Below are 20720 nucleotides of genomic sequence, written 5' to 3' on the forward strand. Positions count from 1 at the left end.
AGCTGTGTGGCGTCATCAACTAGATTGCTGAACCAACTTGGTTCAAACAATTGATCTCCGACAGAGTTACTACGGTTTCAGGAAACAGCCGTAACTACATCGTTAATTTCCCGAACGATGCATCCTATGGTGACCAGCGAGTTATGTCGTTGTTCGTGAAACCTACCCCAGATCAAGAAAATGTATCTAGAATATTAAGATATTTGTGCTATAAAACAAGCGAAAATTGCTTAGAAAGAATGTAATTATTTGCATTGTATTCATTAAGGAATTAACTTTGTTTCAGATTTGTCAGACTGTTGACATAAGAATGTACAGTAGAGCAATTAACATAGCAAAGATCATCTGATTAATCAGAAACATTGAAAATTCTAATGTTTTGAAGAACGTTTAAAACCAAAAACTTTGTCGTCTTGTTGACTTTCATTGTATGAGCACAAAACTTCTGAGACATTTCTTAAAATATCTTCTTTTGAGAGTAATATTGGAATGACACTAGGGTGAATAAATGATGACAAAACGTTTATTTTTGGGGGAACTGTCCCTTTAAGGTGAGTTTTTTAATTATTTCCATTTTATTGAATCCAGCCATCAAGGTATTTATTAATGTATCTCTGTTTGTTTCCAGAAGAAAAAAAGACACTTCTTTGGAATAACTTTTGGGTGAGTAAGTGAAGACAGAATTTCCATTTTTGGATAAATTGTTCCTTTCAGTTTACAGTCCAGAATGCTGCAGTCATCAAACATTGATGTGATCTATGAACCTCTGATCTGTTAAAGTGGGGCACAGGAATGTTAGTGCTGATAGTCCCAGTTGTATTACCCAACACATGAGGAACTACAGCCAACAGTTTTAATAAACAACCACAAGAAGTCTTATGTATACAGTTATTTTAAGTTTATTAAAAATAGCCGGAACACACATCCTTTTGAGTTCTTTGACACTTTCCACACAATGTTTTTAGTATGCAGTGGTACATTATTTGATGTTTTGAAGAATGAAGAGAAGAACACACACATTAAACTGTTTGTGTATACTTCAGAATGGCATAATGCTACCCCTAAGACAGAAAAAAAGATGAGATCTCATTAATATATAAATTATTCCTCCTAGATCAATGAGATTAAAATGGAAACTTTGAAAGTCTTCTGCATCTCAGATATGTCTTCAGAAATCTCACAAATATCTCCATTAGAGATTCAGAAGAGAACTCAACAATGTCACAAACTGAGCTCAAATTTGTCAAGTCTAAAATCAAAATAAATAAAACAATTATTTAAGATCTCAATATGAATGTAAACATTTGTCATGAAATTTGCTCAAATGCAGAATATATTACCTGGTCAATCTACATTCATTTTACACCTCCATACTATTTGTGTACCATTTCTTTCTTTCCAAAGCAATTTTAGGAGAAACATCTGAAACAAAGTTGCTACTTAAATGAAATATAACTCCATCAATTCTCCAAGAGAAACAATTCTCCTCTGGGTAACCACATCAAATTAAGTTGAATTAAATATTAAGTATAAGTCAAATTTGGAAAATGTTGAAAGCGCCTGCAAAATGCATAAATGTAAATGATGAAATGACAGGTCTGATGTTATCGTATGAAATAAAATGCTTTACAGCACTGTTATCCATCCATCCATCCATCCATTTTCTACCGCTTATCCGAGCTACCTCGGGTCACGGGGAGCCTGCGCCTATCTCAGGAGTCATCGGGCATCAAGGCAGGATACACCCTGGATGGAGTGCCAACCCATCGCAGGGCACACACACTCACTCATTCACTCACAACCTACGGACAATTTTTCCAGAGATGCCAATCAACCTAGCATGCATGTCTTTGGACCAGGGGAGGAAACCGGAGTACCCGGAGGAAACCCCCGAGGCACGTGGAGAACATGCAAACTCCACACACACAAGTCGGAAGCGGGAATCGAACCCCCAACCCTGGAGGTGTGAGGCGAACGTGCTAACCACTAAGCCACCGTGCCCCCCACAGCACTGTTATGCTTCACAAAAAAAAAGAGATTTGATTTTCACTGATCTTGTTTCTATGGCAACTATACGCATCGTTAAGAGACCTTGTAGGATGCTCTTGACACAAGAGCTTAAAAATGAAAAGAAATTTAAGTTTCAAGTTTCAAGTCTGAACAATCAGTCAAGCTGGTTATTAATAGTGAAGTGTTACCGTCATTATTTGCTCATACTGAGGGTTAAAATGGTCAAATTACTTTAGGATGGAATTAATAATGCAGCATTTTTATATTGAGATCTTCTATTATTTTGACTTCTGATTGCAGACTTGACAAATCTGACCTCAGTTTGTGACATTGTTGAGATCTCTTCTGAAACTCTGACGGAGACATTTGTGAGAGTTTGAATGTTTTTTTTCTCAGAAGAAATATCTGAGACGGAAGCAAAAGTTTTAGTTTGCTCTTCATGTAATTCAATTCAATTCAAGTTTATTTATATAGCGCTTTTCACAATGTGTATTGTTTCAAAGCAGCTTTACAGGGGCAAACAGGAAAACAGATAAGTTAGAACACAGCACAGTGCATGGTGTTTATACAACGAGTAAGATCATTCTAATAAATAATATCTAATTTCTAAATAAATAAATAAATGAATGAATGCAGTCTCCCGGTGAGCAGGCCAACATTGCCCTGCTGTGGCGAGGAACCCAAACTCCAATGATTGATTAATGGAGAAAAATACCTCGGGAGAAACCAGGCTCAACCGGGAGGGCCAGATCCCCTCTGACGTGTCATAGCTGCACTCAAGCTGCTGACATGTGATTTAAGTTTAGCATTTAATACCAGATATTGTAACTTCAGCATTAATAAGACAAATAGTCCGTCTTTGCTCTTGGTTGGGGATGTAGTGGTCTGAGCTGGGATGGTCTGATGGTCATATTTCTCTTGGCTGGTGGTGGAATTGCCTTAGATGGAGCTGGGATGGTCAGTCAGTCTGCAGCTGTAGCTGGCGTAATCTCAAATTGGGGATGGGCATCTGTCAGTCGTCTGGACACGGTGGAACTTCTTCCTAGGCGGAAAGAGAATAAAGAGAATAATTAGCGTAGCTGCTCTTCATAAACTATGCATTATGTGAAGGCTTGGCTGAAAAGATGTGTCTTTAATCTAGATTTAAATTGGGAGAGTGTGTCTGACCCTCGAATAGTATCAGGAAGGCTATTCCAGAGTTTAGGTGCTACGTATGAGAAAGCTCGACCCCCTTTGGTGGATTTTGTTATTCTAGGTGTTGTCAAAAGTCCTAAGTTTTGAGATCTTAGAGAGCGTGATGGGTTGTAACGTGATAAAAGCTCAGTCAAGTAAGTAGGTGCTAAACCGTTCAGGGCTTTGTAAGTAATTAAAAGAATTTTAAAATCAATACGATACTTAATGGGTAGCCAGTGAAGCGATGATAAAACTGGGGTTATGTGATCGTATTTTCATGACCTAGTAAGAACTCTGGCAGCTGCATTCTGAACTAACTGTAGTTTGTTTATCGATGATACAGGACAACCACTAAGTAGAGCATTACAATAGTCAACCGTGAGGTCACAAATGCATGAATAAGCTTTTCTGCGTCTGCAACACATAAACTATTTTGTAATTTGGCAACATTTCTAAGGTGGAAGAAGGCTGTTTTTGTGATATTTGAGATGTGATTTTTAAATGACAGGTTGCCGTCTAATATAACGCCTAGGTCTTTAACTGTATTTGTTGGAGAAACAGTGCAGCTTTCAATTTGCAGGCTGTAGTCGGAGATATTCTGTTTACTTGATTTTGGTGCTATAAGTAATATTTCGGTTTTGCTAGAGTTTAAAAGGAGGAAATTACTAGTCATCCAATGTTTTATGTCCTCGATGCACTCTGCCAGTTTGGATAGCTTAAAGGAATCATCTGGTCTTGATGAGATATATAGCGGAGTATCATCTGCATAACAGTGGAAGCTAATTCCATGTTTTCTAATAATGTTGCCGAGGGGCAGCATGTATATGGAGAAAAGCAAGGGTCCTAAGACCGATCCCTGAGGTAATCCGTAATTTACTTGCTTAAGATTTGATGATTTCCCATTTAAATGGACGTATTGATATCGGTCTGTTAAGTAAGATCTGAACCATTGCAGTGCCTGTCCCTGAATACCAATATAACTGTGTAAACAATCTAGTAGTATTTTATGGTCTACAGTATTGAAAGCAGCACTAAGGTCAAGCAGGACTAAGAGTGAGATGTTACCTTTATCTGAAGCAATAAGGAGGTCATTTGTAATTCTAACGAGCGCAGTTTCAGTGCTGTGATGCGGTCTAAAGCCAGACTGAAACTTTTCGTTCATGTCATTATTTTGTAGGAAGGTACACAGTTGAGTTGACACTACTTTTTCTAGTATTTTAGACAAGTACGGTAGATTTGAAATTGGTCCATAGCTTACAAGTTCATTGGGGTCTAAGTTTGGTTTTTTGATGAGAGGCTTGATTACAGCCAGCTTAAAGGGCCCTGGAACATGTCCTAGGTTAATTGACGAGTTGATTATGTTACAAATGGGCTCAATTACAGCAAGTAGTAACTCTTTTAATAAAGTAGTCGGAATGGGGTCTAATAAGCATGTCGTCGGTTTGGATGTTGCAATTATTTTAATTAAATCTTCCTGATTTATAGGAGAAAAACACTCTAGCTTTTCTTTTTGGGTGACGGTTGAAACTAATTCTTCCGACACACTTGGAGGTTTGGTTTTAGCTATGTTGTCTCGTATTATTTCGATTTTCTCAGTAAAAAACTTCATGAATTCATTGCTACCAAGGTGCGGCGAAATACCCAGGTCAGATGGAGTCTGTTTGTTTGTTAGTTTAGCAATTGTACTAAATAAGAACCTTGGATTGTTTTTGTTATTTTCTATGAGGTTACGGAAGTGCTCGGCTTTTGCCGCTTTTAGTGCCTTTTTGTAACAGCTTGCACTCTCTTTCCATGCAATTTTAAAGACCTCGAATTGGGTTTGTTTCCATTTTCGCTCCAGTTTACGTGTTTCTCTTTTTAGGGCGCGAGTGGTGTTATTATACCATGGTGCTGTGATCTTTTCATTTATCCTTTTTGACTTCATAGGTGCGACCGCTTCTAATGCATTAGAGAAAATGGTGCCCATGTTGCTGGTCATGTCATCGAGCGATTCTATATTAGTTGGAAAGGTTATTAGAGGAGTCAGATCTGGCAAGTTGTTTACGAAACTATCTTTAGTAGTTGAGGTGATTGTTCTACCTTGTCGATAACAAGACATACAACTGATTTCTGCAGTGCGCAGTGTACATGTTATAAGATGGTGATCGGAAACATCGTCGCTTTGAGGTATAATATCGATATTGGTTAGATCGGCTCCGTGAGATATAATCAATTCTAGGGTATGATTTAGGCGATGAGTAGGACTATTGATGTATTGTGTTACACCACAAGAGTCTAGTAGTTCTTTAAACGCCACAGCTAATGGATCGTTAGCAATATCTACGTGGATATTAAAATCTCCAACAATCAGTACTTTATCGACGTTAACCAATAGATCCGATAAGAAGTCTGCGAACTCTATCAGAAAATTAGTGTAAGGCCCAGGGGGTCTATACACAGTAACCAATGTAAGAGAGACCAATGATTTTTTACTTTTGTTTGGAACTGTTATGTTCAACGCAAGCATTTCAAATGATTTAAATGTATGCATTGTTCTCCGAGTAACGGTAAGAAAGTCTCTAAAGATTGTTGCGACACCACCACCTCGACCAACCGGACGTGGCTCATGAATATAACCGTAGCTTGGTGGAGTAGACTCATTTAGACCGAAGTAATCATTTGGCTTAAGCCAGGTTTCAGTGAGGCAAAGTATATCAAAACTGTTGTCTGTGATCATTTCATTTCCCATAACTGCATTTGGATTTAGTGATCTAATATTAAGTAGCCCAAACTTTAGGCGTTGGTTTTGCTCATTAAATATATTGTCTTTTGGTTTAATCATGATAAGATTTTTTCTCATACTTCTAAATAAATTATTATTTGGTTGTATTATTCGGGGGACAGACACAGTCTCTATGCATTTGAAAGCAGTTACATTCTTAACTGGAACATTCTTAACAGTTGGGTGAGAAGAACACAGACTGTAGTTAAAATTTGTGAGCGTTGGATTTCGTCTCGCAGAGGGCAGAATAGCGATTTTTTTTGTAGAAATCTCGAAGACCGGTGGCGGCGGTGGGGGAGAGTTCATCGCTCCGGTCCTGGATTTCGCCTCTCGCCGTGTGTGTGCAGGTGCAGGAGTAAAGTTCATTTCGGCTCGTCGTGCTCTTGAAGCCTGGGATCTGTGCATAGAAACACACGGAGTAGAAGTGATAGGAGTATTACAATCACGTCGAACAGTTACCGCAGCTTTGCGAGCTTCAGCCCGGGATGTTTCCAGCGCCATTTTTCGTTCTCGCAGACGTGTTTGCCTCTCGAGTAGGTCGTGGATCTGCTTCTCCCATACTTCCAGTTCTGACTGAAGTGTGAAGAAAGATTCATCATCTGCACTCAAAGGTAACGTTAAACACATATCTGAATCATTAGCCATTAGTGGTGTCATAATGAGAACAGTGAGTTAAGCAGTAGAGGCAATATTCAGAAACTAAAGGCTGGGAATGCTAACAGCCGGAGTGCTAATGGCGAACGGTCGTACAAAACAAATTTATCTGTGCGTTATATGACGATATTTGGTATGTGATACACTTAAGGATAGGTTTAACCCTCTGTGAGTTATCAATTTAGAACATAAATATTAAGAAATTACAGGAATGAACGATATATTTAGAAAAAGTTTGACGGAGCTCTGTAATGATGTTGACTTCTAGAAGAAATATGTGATTTTTCTTTTTGGGGGGGTAAATTGTGACGGATCATTTCCTGAAGTCCTTGACTCAGAGATCAATCTTCCATACGTTGCCACGAAACGTTGATTATGAAATCAAATTAATTAAACAGCTATTATCCGCCCTGTCATTTTCCATCCTGAAATGGCAGCATCCTGTTTGTGATTTCCACCAGCTGATGTCATCGAAATGTGTGCACGTGATGTTTGGTTTTCATGTTTGGCGCACTGAAAATCAAATCAGTCCCATTAGCTGAAGCCCAATTAGGTGAGACTTAAAGTTCTTCAGGCTGACAAAAGTAGTCAGTTCAAAGCGGCCCTCGATTCGGACCCTTGTTTTCACTAGGGCATACGTGAGATAAACTCAAGCTTTAATGAGCTCCATAGCTGTGGTGCAATGGGCTCCATAGCTGTGGTGCAATGGGCACGACGCTCACGTACAGAGGCCTTTAATGATAAGTTTGTTTTCAAAGGGAACCGGGGTTGATTACTTAAGTGAGTGTGTTGAAAACGCTGATGAATAGCTGTGTTCCAGCATCACTTCATTAGGAGACTGAGGTTTGATTAAAAGCAATGCTGCAGGGAGATCATGTTGGCTCTAAATGACTCTTCCCCCCCACTTGTGAAATGACAGTAATTCTAGAGAGACCTTCCATTTTTACACGTAAGACTCTAATGTCACTTTTGAATATTTACTTGCATTGAGACTGAGTGGCTTGAATGTATAATTAATAATAATTCTGCATAGCGACCCAGATTGTACAGTAGTGGAGAAAAGTGATATCCATCTTTGATCAAATAAAGGAAAACATTTTGAAGAATATTGTTAGCAGCCCCCCATTCACTTGCATCGGTTACAATAGAAGTCAATGGGAGGCGGTGCGGTTCTATTACCAACGTTTTTCAAAATATCTTCTTTTGTGTTCTGCAGAAGAAAGAAAGTCATACATGTTTGAAATGACAAGAGGGCGTGCAAATGATGACAGACTTTTAATTTTGAAAGTCAGATACTCCTTTAACATATTTGCTATTTATTCAATGAAAGATGTATAAAAATATTGTTTGTGTGTAGTATAGTATATTGTGCCTGGAGTGTATACTGAAGGTTTTAGAACAATTACAAAATTTACACACAACATGTTTACAATGTCTAAGCCCCAGAAATGTTACAAACATTACTACACAAGAAAATATTAATAATTGATAAAACTGTCAATAATTGATAAAGCTGTTGTCATATGCTTTATTTCCATGCAGTAAGTTTTTCAGTGTCCGTAGGGTGTGAGTGCGTGAGTGAATGAGTGAGTGTGTGTGCCCTGCGATGGGTTGACACTCCATCCAGGGTGTATCCTGCCTTGATGCCCGATGACTCCTGAGATAGGCGCAGGCTCCCCGTGACCCGAGGTAGTTCGGATAAGCGGTAGAAAATGGATGGATGGAAGTTTTTCAGTTTTCTCATTTTTTGTATTTTCAAATTAAGATATGCTGTAGTTTGTCTTTTGTTCAAATATTTATGACCAACAAATTCCCAAAAGTTAAGTGTTATGTACCATACGCTTATTTTAATAGTTTAATTTAAATTGAGATATTATTAAAAGCAATTATTGAAAAATTTGCTCTCCAGACGTCACTTTTGGCCACTATTGTACATCTAACACATTTTAACAATTTACATTTATTAACATCTTTTACAAAATAAACCAAGGATATTTTCTTATACTTTTTGATAGTCTAATCATTTGGGTCACCACAATGGAAAAATCCGATATTTTTATATTTTATAGTTGACATTATGTACAATTTTCAGCTTAGAACAATATTATTAATAATAAATAAATTAACATTTGAATTTCATTTTGATCAATTTAAAGGTTGTGTGGGTATAAGTAAAGCTCTATTGAGCACATCTGCAATATTTTTTAAGTTAATTTACTGCAGAAAATATATTTGTGAGCTTGGGCGTTTTTGTATTTTTTTACTGTTTAGATGTCGATAGAGAAACTAAAACTAAAATCTTCTGTGATATCCATGTTTTGTCTCCTTTCAACAGGACTGCTTGTTGCTGGAAAATCCTCAGGCATTGGTGGAGGGGTTCTGGAGGGGTCACCATGGCAACACAGGAACGATAACAATGTGATGCTCTTTATTTATAATTAAGGGAAAGGAATCATTTTCTCTCAAACCAGGGAACATTCTGGTAATATCCATTTGCACTGGTGAGTTTGTTGGTACTGTGTTGGACACAACATCACGTAAATCAGAGGCAGTGACCTGCCTAAAAAGTTAATTTAAACTTTGAATGAAGAGTTATCCACTCCGACAAGAAAGTGCAAGTGAGACTGTGAGTGGGCAGTGTCAGGTTTTTTAAACATATACAAGCAGCAAACAACCTTATCTGTAAATAAACATAGTTATCTTGTTTCTAAGCAACCGTTTCATATGCTGGAGCTTTAAGTCTACTTCGACAAAAGTCTTTAAAAAGCTTTGAATTCTCTCAAAAGCCTGTGTTGTTCAGGGCACATTCACATTATATGTATGCCCACTATACAGCCAGTATATTTGCCCCCCGGTAAATAGGACTTTTTGCCAGTCCAAAACGATGTGATGAAATGTCCTGGAAAGAGTTGAATCAAGAAGTGATTCAAGAAAAATATAATTTTTCTGTAAATGGATGAAAATTAATATTCATGCAAGATCAAAGTGCACAAAGATTCAAAAAATCATTTTTTTAGTCTATCAGCATTGATTTTTAGGGGGCATGAGATGTGTAATTTTATGAGACGTGGGGGATTGATTTAAGGCTCTTAATCATAACTGCAAAATGTTTTTTTGACAACTTTGAGATAACAAATAGGGAACAATAGCTGGGAGAACTGTTCTGTAAACACATTGAGGTAATAATGCTCTATAAAGCATGAATAGAGTACATTGCTTTATGAAAACATCATTATGTTTATCACATGTTTTTTTGAAGCAGATCTTCTATTCTCTCACATAGATGATGAGTATGTGAGCGTTGGGATGGACTGCTGCCAGACAGCACATCTAAATTAATCATGTCATACTCATGAACGATTATACTGAGGATTGCTGGGTCATGAATTTAGTCCTTTAAATTCATAGTGCAGATCTTTCTAGAGAAAACATTTAGCTTATTCCTCAAAGCTCGCTGTTTCATTGCCCAAGAAATGTAACTTAATCTTCTAGAATCATTCATGTTAAGTTAATGCTTAGGTATAGTGCAACTCTGATGTTTTGGTCTTTTAAAAATTGTTGAGGAATGTAATTAGTTTACTCTAAAAAATTGTTGGGTTATTTTTTGGGGTCAAAAAATGGACAAACCCAACTGTTGACAAACCCAGACAATGTTTGTATTTGACCCAACAATGTGTTAAAACAACCCAGCATAATCTCATTAACCAAAATCAATAGCTGCGTTCTTTTCTAAGGTTTCATTTTAAAAGGAGAAATGTAAACGCTTGCCATCAAGTGCAAAGACAGTTGAGTCTTTTAACAGGCGAACCTGCTTGAGTCATCGTTGATTTATAAAAACCCCAGGCACAAGGGAAAATTATAAAGGAAAGGCTTATAGTTCTCATTTCAAATTCCCTGTCCACTGTTTATATCAAATTTTGCTTGGAGCTAAAGAGCTTTAAAGATGAACTGAAATTGCACAAATCCAAATCTTCAAAGGTCATTTAGACATAACCAAACCCAGACCAGCTTTATTTTATATTTTTATGCAAATGAACATTCTTAAATAACATTTTACGTATTTTACAGACAAAAAAGTTGTGTTATTGAAATTAGGAAAATATGTGGTAAGCTTCCTACTTGAATAAAGAAAGATGTTCAAAATTATTTTGAATGTTTTGTTATTGAAAGAAAGAACATGTGTTCATTTGAGAAGTTTGTCTTAACCATCCACAACATTTCATTATTATTTTTCACTGTAGGTTAAAATAACTGGGTTGAAATATTAATCAAATAAATCTAATATGAAAAACCAACACCATATTTTCCAAATGTTCTGTCAGGGCTTCCATTTTTATTGATGCTTTCTCCTTAAAGGACCTTTCCATGATAAATTCAGATGTTATTGTTAGAGGTAGAAATGTCAATTATCGATATTGTCACTTAAAAATATGAACTGTCGCTGCTGTTAGTTTTACTTAACTCATCCTTGTTCACAGTCCGCCTCTCAGGCTGTTGTGATTGGTCAGTCCCCTTCTCTGTGCACATGTATAAGCTTTGGCTTTTAGCAATTAACCGTAACAATTACGGCAACTTCTAAAAATATGCGTATCAATCGAATTGTAACAGAGGTCTGCTAGTGCATGTGCAAACGTCAATCTTTGTTAGAGATAGCACATTTATAGAAGTCCGTAGTCCGATTCCAGCCGTTCTCTGTTGTCCTTAAAAAGCAAATTCTATTATAGATAATATCGCGCTTGGCACTGAACTTTGAGCTTTATCATTTTGCAGGTATTATTTATGCTCTAACAGCAACATTACACACTAACTACAGGTTGAAAAATGCGATCACGGGGAATGTGGCCTTTAATGTTTATTTATCTTTGAGGTTTAAAAGAGTTTGTGGTGTTGTTTAGTTTTAGGGTTGCCATTGTTTTGAAGAGTGGTACATGTGCTTAGGCTGTGAGAGGTTGATGTGCACCCATGATGTCTATTACATCATTTAATGAGCTTTAACTGTGCTAATGCCAGTACTGAGATGCCCCTCGCTATGATCTGCTGTGTTTTGATTTACATGCAGTAATTATTTTAAATGATTTATGTATGAAAACAAAAAGTACCATTTAAATTTAAAATTACTGGTACAATCAGAATGGTTTGGATTTACTCAAAAATGTTTTGTCAACATTACCTAAATTTATTTTGTTCATACAACTAAAGTGTAATTTGTTGCAATTACTTAATATTGTTGCATGGAACCACTTGACGCAGCTTTTTTAAGTAAATACAACAAAAAAATTTTTTTAGTGTTTGATAAAAGCAATTTTTCACACTATCGCCAATCGTTCAATAGTTTAAAAAAAGCCAATGCTCAGGGCCGATATACTGTATCCTAACAATCGATAGAGGACAGGAAAATGCAATGCATTTGTGCCCTGTGCAGTATAGAAAATGTTAAGAAACACCACCCCTTGGATGTTCAATATTAATAGTCATTATGTGAATTTATAACATACAAAATGTTAAGAAACATGAATTTAATCTTCAGAATCGATATCGGCAGTTATCACTGAATAATCGTATCGGTTGAGAAATTTTGTATCATTGCATCTCTTATTATCTAACACAAGACAACAGAAGGATGTTTATGTAAAACAACAACCCAACAGTCTGACATGTCTTACTCATGACTACATTGCGCTGTCTGTCACGGGAAATCAAATGAAGCAGAAAAAGAGTTAAATGTTACACTGTGATAAGTTGAAAACATGTTTGCGAGACACATGCTTGAGTGGGATGGAGAGACTCAAGAACTGCAAAAAAATCAACTTGGCCTCATCTTCCCGCGGAGGCGCATGGGGCTGTGGGGTTACTATGGCAACAGTGTTGGCAATCCATGTTTTGTTTTCTTAGTGCACAGCTATCATGCCAAGAGTATGTCACCATGTTATCAGAGCTTTCCAGGGGACAGAGTCACACATGTATGCACGTGCGCAGATATCTCTATAATTGTGTGTATTAAATGCAGTACGCATGAAGGAACATCACATGCTGCGTCCTTAACAGTCAACTGAAGCTGAAGTTTTTATTAAGTTCATCCCAGTTTCGTAATTATGTTTTGTGTATAAAAGAATTATCTGAACCAAAAGCTATTCAGTTTATTTTAATTATTAAAATGACAATAAGTTATGTGGCCATTAGAATTTTGTAGTGAAAATCTGACATTTTGTCAGCCCTTAAAGTGATAGTTCACCAAAAAATTCTATCATGATTTATTCAACCTTTAGATGTAGTAAACCTGTAGCCTATACATTTATTTGTTCTGTTGAACACAAAGAAAGATATTTGAAATAATTTTTACAACTGATAAAATGGTTGTCAAATGTGCCCCAGAATTGCTGCCTTTTCTTAATTCTTTAAAAAACCCAATTTGTGTTTAACAGAACAAATAAACTATGCATTTTTTTCTACTATGGTAGTCAATGGCGCCCCATAAATCTTAGTTGCTAAAATTCTTCCAAATATATTTCTTTGTGTTCAACCAAACAAATAAATAAAGTTTGGAACAACTTGAGGGCAAGTTATTCATGACAGAATGTTCATTTTTTGGTGAACAAACCCTTAAATCCAAAGTTAACTTTGCATGGTAACACACTTGTAATGTGTAAAAAATAAAGTAATGTTGTATAATTGCATAAAAAATTCAGTCAGTTAGTTCAGCTATTCATTAACGCCCTTAATTTTCTCATTGTGAACCAACAGCTTACAGAGTGTTAATGACTATAGATGGAACTGATTATTGTCAGGAATCTCGCAGGGAGATAAGGCAGGAGAACCCAAGTGCAGGCAGACAAGGTGGTACAGGGGTTTGAACACGAATTTATTTATAATTAACAAGACAAAAACAGGCAAAACAAAAACCCTCAGTGGGGAAAACAGGATAAACAATATTTTAACAAGGACAAGAACACTGACTAACTAAACTAAAAGAAAACAAACACTCAGAACTTCAAAAACTAAACTAGACTTACTACACACGGGAAACAGGAAACAGGAACAACAGCTTAACATGGACAGGCAATAGAACAGGTATCAAACGCACAGCACAAATACAATGCAGGGCAAACGCAATGAACCGCACAAGACAATGAAACAAGAGGACTCTTATAGGGAGACAATGACAGGATAATTAATAGGGGACAGGTGAAACAGATGAAACACTAAGGGGAAGCTAATGACACGAAATGGCGGGAAACACAGACGAGACTCGGGGAGAGTATGGAAGCCCAAAAGGTCCAAAATCTCTCTCCCCACATGAAACAGGGAATTCTGCACTGGTTCTGTCCCAAGACCAAGAATAAGCCAAACAAGATAGGCAGAACCGTGACAGAACCCCCGCCTTAAGGAGCGACATCCTGACGCTCCTCAAGGAGACCCACAGGACAAGACAGACTGAGACATACACAAGACTAAACAAAACATGGAAAACAAAATCAGTGGCAGACAGGCAAGAATCAATAGGGGATTAGGGTGACTTAATAAAAATAACAAACAAGGGAGGGGGGGTGGGGGCAAACAAGAAGACATGGGAAGTCCAAAAGGGGGAGGGCTGGGTGGGAAAGTTCCAGCCCTTGGGGACGCGCCAGGGCGCGGAGCCCCAGGAGGCTTGACAGGGGTAGTCCTGGGGGGAACCGTCCTAGTCCCCTGCAGGACTGTAGGGCTGGACGACGGCTGGAATGCCGGGCTGGACCAGGGTCTGAAGATCGGCCTGACAGGGTTGGACGGCGGCTGGGCAGCCGGACTTGACGGCGGCTGGGCAGCCGGACTTGACGGCGGCTGGGCAGCCGGACTTGACGGCGGCTGGGCAGCCGGACTTGACGGCGGCTGGGCAGCCGGACTTGACGGCGGCTGGGCAGCCGGACTTGACGGCGGCTGGGCAGCCGGACTTGACGGCGGCTGGGCAGCCGGACTTGACGGCGGCTGGGCAGCCGGACTTGACGGCGGCTGGGCAGCCGGACTTGACGGCGGCTGGGCAGCCGGACTTGACGGCGGCTGGGCAGCCGGACTTGACGGCGGCTGGGCAGCCGGACTTGACGGCGGCTGGGCAGCCGGACTTGACGGCGGCTGGGCAGCCGGACTTGACGGCGGCTGGGCAGCCGGACTTGACGGCGGCTGGGCAGCCGGACTTGACGGCGGCTGGGCAGCGACCTCTGGCGGCTGGGCAGCGGGACTTGACAACGGGCTTGGTTCCGGCTCCCGGAACGGGCTTGGTTCCGGCTCCCGGAACGGGCTTGGTTCCGGCTCCCGGAACGGGCTTGGTTCCGGCTCCCGGAACGGGCTTGGTTCCGGCTCCCGGAACGGGCTTGGTTCCGGCTCCCGGAACGGGCTTGGTTCCGGCTCCTGGAAGAAATCCGCGGCCGGAGCGTCACCTCCCCACGGCTCCCCCCCAAAAAATATTTGGGGTTGGATAGCTCCGGACTCGGGGCCTCCGGACTGGGTGGCTCCGGACTGGGGACCACCGGACTGGGGACCACCGGACTGGGGACCACCGGACTGGGGACCACCGGACTGGGGACCACCGGACTGGGGACCACCGGACTGGGGACCACCGGACTGGGGACCACCGGACTGGGGACCACCGGACTGGGGACCACCGGACTGGGGACCACCGGACTGGGGACCACCGGACTGGGGACCACCGGACTGGGGACCACCGGACTGGGGACCACCGGACTGGGGACCACCGGACTGGGGACCACCGGACTGGGGACCACCGGACGGCGTGAGACTGGGAGGCAATGGCCTCCCACCACACAGGGTTGGAGGTGCACGACCAACGGTCAGTGGTCATGGCTGCTGTCTGCTGGGTTCTGTTAAGGCGGTTCATTCTGTCAGGAATCTCGCAGGGAGATAAGGCAGGAGAACCCAAGTGCAGGCAGACAAGGTGGTACAGGGGTTTGAACACGAATTTATTTATAATTAACAAGACAAAAACAGGCAAAACAAAAACCCTCAGTGGGGAAAACAGGATAAACAATATTTTAACAAGGACAAGAACACTGACTAACTAAACTAAAAGAAAACAAACAATCAGAACTTCAAAAACTAAACTAGACTTACTACACACGGGAAACAGGAAACAGGAACAACAGCTTAACATGGACAGGCAATAGAACAGGTATCAAACGCACAGCACAAATACAATGCAGGGCAAACGCAATGAACCGCACAAGACAATGAAACAAGAGGACTCTTATAGGGAGACAATGACAGGATAATTAATAGGGGACAGGTGAAACAGATGAAACACTAAGGGGAAGCTAATGACACGAAATGGCGGGAAACACAGACGAGACTCGGGGAGAGTATGGAAGCCCAAAAGGTCCAAAATCTCTCTCCCCACATGAAACAGGGAATTCTGCACTGGTTCTGTCCCAAGACCAAGAATAAGCCAAACAAGATAGGCAGAACCGTGACAATTATGACAGAACAGATGTGGATTTATAGTACCAATATGTTTCTTTCACATGTGACTTGCTAAACCTCCTTTTGCTGCCTATAAAATGGCTCTGAATCAAAGCCATTGGATGTAATGAATTAAATTCCATCTTCATCCTCTGGCCCTGCTGTCGCTAAACACATGTCATGCGAACCCAATTACAGACAGACACTTCATTCTATTTAACCTGAAACCCTTTTTTGTCCTAATGACTATGAACAGAGAATGTCAGAATTCTTTTAACCATTGTTGCGGGAATGATTGTGTCTCTGTATTCTCCGAAATTCTCACTTGCGTGAGAATATGAGGTTTGCTATTTATAAATGTTCTTCTCACATGTCATGGCTGCTATGAAATGAATTTATATGAAAAATGTCCACTGTGTGTGAAGATTCACGTAAAAATATCCAATAAGTATGCAATGGTTTATTTTAACATTAGATTATTTTTAACATCTGGGCATACAGTATAAAACTCATTACATATGATGGTTTTATATAGATATTAAATATTTTTAATATCTTTTACAGGCTATTTTTTTTGTGTGTAGAAAGATAAAATAATTATTGATCTGTTCTTGTGGATCAAAGAAACAAGGTTGGGATGATGTCACATTTCAATGAGATAAAGAGAGAATACATATGAGCCAGGTGACGTTCTGGTTGATCATATCCAATTAAAAACTGTATAACATCTTCACGTTTGACATCAAATATTATGTCTTTTTTGCAGGGATTTCTAAGAGTTCCTGTATTAGCTCCAAAGTATGGCTTTAGCTCTTAAATTCAGTGCTGGTATGATATTATGTGATATTTTGATATGCTGCATAATTTGAAATTGTATGATAGCCGAATTTATTAATTATGTTATTTAACGGTAATTTTTAAGAATATCATGTTACCATGATTCCACAAAACATACATTTTTAGCAATAAAAGTTTAATGAAAGATTTAAATGAAAGTGATGCACATCTTGAGTCTGCAATAAGGTGATAAAATAATTTTATTGTCAGCACACATCTTTGTCATACAGTATAAAGGGTTCTCAGCATATTCCCCAAAATATCATTCACTCTTAAAAATAAAGTTGCTTCAAAATACCATAGAAGAACCATATTAGTTCCATAAAGAACCTGTATCATCTAAAGAAGAAAAGCTTTCCTGCGAAAAACGTTACTTCAAATTAATAAAAGTTTAGAAAGAGATGGTTCTTTAAAGAACATTTGACAGAATTGTTCTTTTATGACATCACTGTGAAGAACCTTTAAAATAAACTTTGGTAACACTTTCCTTGAATCATGTATGTATATTGCGTTATATAATTAGTTTTAAAGCGTTGTAATGCACCTTTTAATTCATTGTAACGTAAAATAATTCTTATTACAGTTAATACATTACAACACTTAGCAATTCATTGTTACACTGCACCGTAAAAAAAATCCTTTAAAATTTACAGTAAATTACTGGCAGCAGGGTTGCCAGCCAGTTACTGTAAATTTTACAGCCACAGTAATTAATTTACAGGCAATTACTGTAATTGCAGATTTTGCATACTGTTTTGCATACTGGATATACAGTGTTTACATTTTTTTTTAATGGTTACAAAAATACATTACAGACGAGTTTTTTACCTGGTTTTAAATTAAATATTTTTATTCAGTTACAACTTCAAGTAGCCAAAATGGCTCTTTAAACAATGAATGTTTAAACATTCAAAGTTAACCAACATATCCATCAACAACATCGCAAAACAAGGCCCAAGTGAGTCTGTAAAACGGTCCACATCTTGATCCATCAGAGCACAACAAGTAGCTAGAACTTTGGAAAAGAATGAACAGAATAATGTTAGATATTCAATTTATAGTCAGAGAAAAACAGAGGACAACATATACAGTCAGAGACAGAGAATAATAAAATGATGTAATTCAATGATGAGGTATGTGTGTGTGCGTGCGTGCTTCTTACATCGATTACACTGAAAATTCATCATTGTGTTTAGAAGAGTCTCAATAGTTACCAGTCAATCAGTTGTAATTTGTGAAACGGTGTAACCAAGTATCATGCCTTTTGCTATTAGATGTCATTTTATTCCTAATTCTACAAAATGTACTCATTATTACATATTCAACAGTACATTTTGCCCACTGACATTTTTACCTGCACAGGCTTAGTGTTTAGTGAAGTGAGTGAGTATTTAACAGAGCAGCGCTCATAGAAACAAATGAGAAAATTATTACATTTGTCAAAATAGCACTTTAGTCATTGTGTGATGACCTGCACTGTTGTTAGAAATGCATCAAGAGGAATTGATAATAAGATGTGTTCTCATACCTCCCACGGATCTCTGCCAACACAAGCGGTGTGTGCTAAATAGGACATCTCAGGACACATTTCCATAGCAACCATTGGGAAACTTTCAGATAAGCACAGTCCCAAAACAAAATCACTGTTGGTGATATTTAGGATTTTTTTGGAAAATGTAACATTCACAGCAAATAACATATCAGGCAATTATAGGCCCTATAAGTCAGGAGAGAATTTTGACTTGCATTTAAGGAAGATAAACAACCGTCCTATTGAAGTTGTTTAACTACATGAACTGCTCTTACTTGTCTTTTATCTAAATATAATTTTTGCATTGAATGAATTAAATTAATTAATTAAATCTGAAAAAATTTCTAATTTCACCATATTTTCTTGGAGAGAAAAAGATTACACATTACCACAAAGCTCCAGATTTCTCATGCGAGTTTTTTCTCTCTGGTCCTTTCTTGGTCAACTGTTTTTTTCATCCCAGTCTCAAGGCCGTTCCTATAGTCACGAAATGTAGATATCTATAAATGGACAAGAATTCCCCCTTTGTTTTTATTGTGCACTCAGCACGAGTTTCGATACACGTCCCACATCTATACATAATACAGTGTATAGACATGTTATAAACCTGAGAAAGCAGAAACAAATGCGTTCATGATTCAGATGGCTACCAAACCCTAAAATCATGGGTTCAAAAGCTAATTTGCTAAAATGAACGCATTTTACGAGGATACTAAGCAAGAGAATGGTCCACCCTAACCCCGCCCCTAAACCTAACGTCACAGGATCGAAGTGAAATCATATTTAAACGTTCAAATGATACCGTAGGATTTCCCAGATAATCGAATTACCATCAGATTGCATTGATATATATTTATACATATTAAAGATAGTGCGTATTAAAATACATGGTATTCGTGCTGAGTAACAAACAAAAAAGTCTTGTCAATGAACAAAAAAGTTATAGATTCTACATTTCGTGACCATGTCACGAATTCCCTTAAGACTGTGTTGATTTTTTCCCTTCACTCTTGTCGTCTTGTACCTAGTGCGTGGATGCAATGTAAACCCGCAATTATAGACACACAAAAGCAACGATTTCAGATGAATCACGTGACTCTTGAAAGCGATCTCATCATTGAAGGCTGAAGTGGGGGATAAAGAGCGCACGGCTTTGATCCAAACCTGTATTATTTGCATTGAGAAAAGATGGCTATTGGGGCTCACATCGCTTCTCCTGATCGCTCGCGTGTGTTGCCATGGCAGCCAACTGTACATTTAGCAGCTCTGAGTCTAGAGAGTGGACATTAATGAGGGAGAATTGGTCTCGCGCACAGGTTCACGCTACCGACCTACCACGCGGCTACGCATCATCTTTTGCCGTTTTCTAATAAGATGCCAGCACACAAAATACTTCTGTATGGTCCTTCAGTGTTTATATTCTAAGCTGGCCTGTATGATTTGCTGAGTTGTTAAGACTGTGTGTTTTTTTAGTATTTTTACTGTTTTGGTCGTTGACACAACAGAAATTATTTTTGGAATGCAATGTATTTATAATGAGTTTTATTTCTCTCACTCAACAGACAGAATATATTATTATACATTTGCTTTTGGTTATTACAGGTTGGTCACAGATAACAGGCTTTGGCGAGTGGGGTGTGTCTAAATTACAAGAAGTCGTGGTCATTTATTGACGCTGTGCGTGCAAGCAGACGAAGGGTCTTTTTCTCGGTGGGTTCTTTGACTTGAGCACTTTTGACAGCAAGCATCATTTAATTCAATCCGACTTTGGAAGGCATGACTAAGCGTCTATTAAAGGAGCCAATCAAACGTCTCCGTATTTAGATAATTAAAGATAATTAATTTCCACTGGAACCAATCAGAAAGTGACACCTTACAACAATCTTAACAGCCCTGTTCAATGTTGTATGCCTGTGAGAAGGAATATTTCAACAACTTTTGCTGTAAAGGAAATTTAATGTAATTTTCCTAGTAAATTATGCATTTCATAGAGAAAGCAAACCCATCCAAGCAGTTTATTTCGGCAGTTTAAAATAAAAAATAAGAAACTTGGTCAAAGTTTGCCAAGTCATTCCTAGTGTGTTCTGAGTTCATCGGAGTTAAGAAATGTGGGGTGAGAGTGGAGCTCTATACGGTTTTCAAAAGATTACCGACACAGAAGTGCTTTACTTAATTTTTTTTAATATTTCCCCTGCAGCACAATTTTAGAAGTTCTACGTAATTTCCTTTAATAATCGAGATGGAAATCTTGTAATTGAGTTAGTAAATCAAGCTTCTCATGTTCAAATGATACCAATAAAGCTTTTAAGC

Source organism: Triplophysa dalaica, chromosome 20, assembly GCF_015846415.1.
Source record: "Triplophysa dalaica isolate WHDGS20190420 chromosome 20, ASM1584641v1, whole genome shotgun sequence".
Lineage (NCBI taxonomy): Eukaryota > Metazoa > Chordata > Actinopteri > Cypriniformes > Nemacheilidae > Triplophysa > Triplophysa dalaica.